The sequence below is a fragment of the Gadus morhua genome, chromosome 16, assembly GCF_902167405.1.
Source record: "Gadus morhua chromosome 16, gadMor3.0, whole genome shotgun sequence".
In the NCBI taxonomy this organism is placed as follows: Eukaryota; Metazoa; Chordata; class Actinopteri; order Gadiformes; family Gadidae; genus Gadus; species Gadus morhua.
In genome coordinates, this window is record NC_044063.1 from 23,854,632 (window position 1) to 23,857,262 (window position 2,631).

The following is a 2,631-nucleotide window of genomic DNA, read 5'->3' on the forward strand; positions in this document are numbered from 1 at the left end:
CTTTCTTCTTCATTTAAGGCTTTCATTTAATTGTTTGTGACAAATTGAATGATTATTGCAGAAGGTGGGACTAAATTAATAAATGTAATTATATTTTGTGTTTGATTTTTAGCTTCCTTTGTCAAAGTTGCATTACCATTTTGGTGAACTTTTAAAGAAGATGCTTTTCCTAAGGCCTCTGTTAGAAAAACTTTAAGAAAGGTGTAACTTTTGTTGAAGCGGTACTCATCCACTTCAAACTGCCCCTAAAACCAACAATTAATTATACTGTGGTTCAGAGTATAGACTTTTCAATGAGCTTATTTAATTTGTCCTTTCTCGTGTTGAGCATTAATTCCATTACTTTCAGTGTTGTTGTGACCAGATTCAGCAGTCTGCTGAGCTCTGTATGAAGCAGTCCCACTAGGGGACAGCAAAGGACCACAGGCCACGCTCATTTAATTGTTAAAGGTCCCATGGCATGAAAATATCACTTTATGAGGTTTTCTAACTTCAATGTGAGCTAGAAATGACGTTATATAGTAGACGCGCCAATTTTGAATTGTACCCCGCATGTCGTCATACCGAGGACATGTTACCTCCCCTTTCTCTGCTTTGCCCAATGAGCCACGACTGTGCGAGTGCCAATGTGTGTTTGTGTGTGTGTGTGAGTGAATACACACGCTGTAACGTAAGGGTTGTACACTTCTTTGTTATTTGGATAACCGTTCTGCTGTTGGTGTTAGCATAATACGTCGGGTTCTCTGACGTCTCTGGTATTTCCACGACAAGACTAGTTGGGGTTATCTCAGCCATGGTTGAGACGGAATTGGGGGTAAGGAACTTTGGCTTTGACTCCCTGACACCGAAACGGCGCGTTTGGGGAAAGCTCAATGGGCGACTGGCTCGTAGTGGCTGTAATTCTGCACCACAACTGAATTTCGGGAACATCTTCAAATACTGTGTTATGGCCCCACTAATATCTATATTAAAGCATCAATAAAGTAGCATGCCATGGGACCTTTAACGACTCCTAATATAGCTGAACAACATTGTTCCATTAGTGCATATTGGCAGTAGATAATAGCAATTTAAATAGCCAAAGTAAATTTTTCTACAATCTTCCCAAGTAACCCTTCTCATAAACCTTCAATTATACACAAAGTATACTCATGGTTTGGTTTTCTGTTTTTTTTTTGCATTTGTTCTACTAGTCAAAAAACTCTTCAGTAGATGTGCTAGTAGTGTGGCAGCATGACCACAGGACATACCTGGAGAGGGAGGGCCAGACGAGGGCCGGCTGCAGTGGGCTGTGCCTCCTCCACCAGGTCACTGTGGACTGTTAACACCTGTGACCAAAACTGGGTTCAGTACGAGACCACTGACTGAAGATGTCAATGAAAAAAAAAAGGGGAGGCTGAGGTACGTTATATAGGCCCTAACCCCTCACCTGGAACCATTCACTTACTCTGGGCTACCTTTTTTAAGCTATTCACAATATATTTCATATATATATATATCAGTAACATCAACAATGTAATTTGCTCTTCTTACACCACAAAATATACAAAAAACATATCAACCAGCATTTGGTTTCAACCGCTCATTCAGCTCATTCAGGGTATAAACCAGGAAAACATGTTTTGATTAGTCAGTAATTTGGAAATGGTGAGAATATTTAGTTGAAGCTGTTGAATAAATGTGATGGTAGTCCATTGAGCTTATTGTCACATTGATACTAGACCACTCCATCCTCTGAAAATTATAATATACACAGGAATGGATGTTTATACCACATGGGCTTTCATTTCACCAGTATGTTGACAATACCTAATTCAATTTGTATTGTTTCATCTGCTCTGGCATTTTTATTAGTTATTATTCATGTAGTATTTAAGTAGTAGGCTTTCAGAAACAGTGAAATACAAGCTATTTATTTTGCCAACCCCTAAGGAAAACTTTTGAAACCAATCAAATCAATGATTTAATGCTAGCAATTGTAAGCCTTGTGTAAATGACCAGCAGGTCAGACTTGCTTCCAGCTGGTCTGGGACCAGCCAGGCTATGCCCAGAACCACAAGGTAGACCTAGAATGGGTTAGGGTGGCGAGGTGGACAGAGCTCTCTCCAGATGCTCCCTGCTGAACAACACCTTCTTGGGGTGAGCCTAGAGGACTGGGCCCCCTAAGACACAGGACATTCACTCATGTTGGCACCCAGAGGTTTTAGCTTTTCATACTGAGCTGTTGTTTGAGCAGTTGGTGGAAGTCAGAGTTGGGGTGTTGAGGGATCTGTATAATAACGTCATATTATTCATTGATGTATTACTCTATGGCCAACTGACAAACCGGTTGAAGCGGTTATACACTAAAGCAGATAGCAAACCTGAACACCAGCATGCTTTATGGTACAGCATGGTACCATATTCACTGATGGACAGCTCACACAGAATGTAGATTAACTGTTGACTGAGCCACAGCCACGCACTACGGGTATCAATAGAACAAGCCACTTGAAATTTATATCTGACACACTGATGGAATGCAGGGAGGACCAAATTGGAAATGAGAAGCAGGAGATGTGTCCATTGGCAATCCAAAATAACATTACAGCCAAGGCTTCGACTGTGGGTTTTGCTGTATGGCTTGGGGCC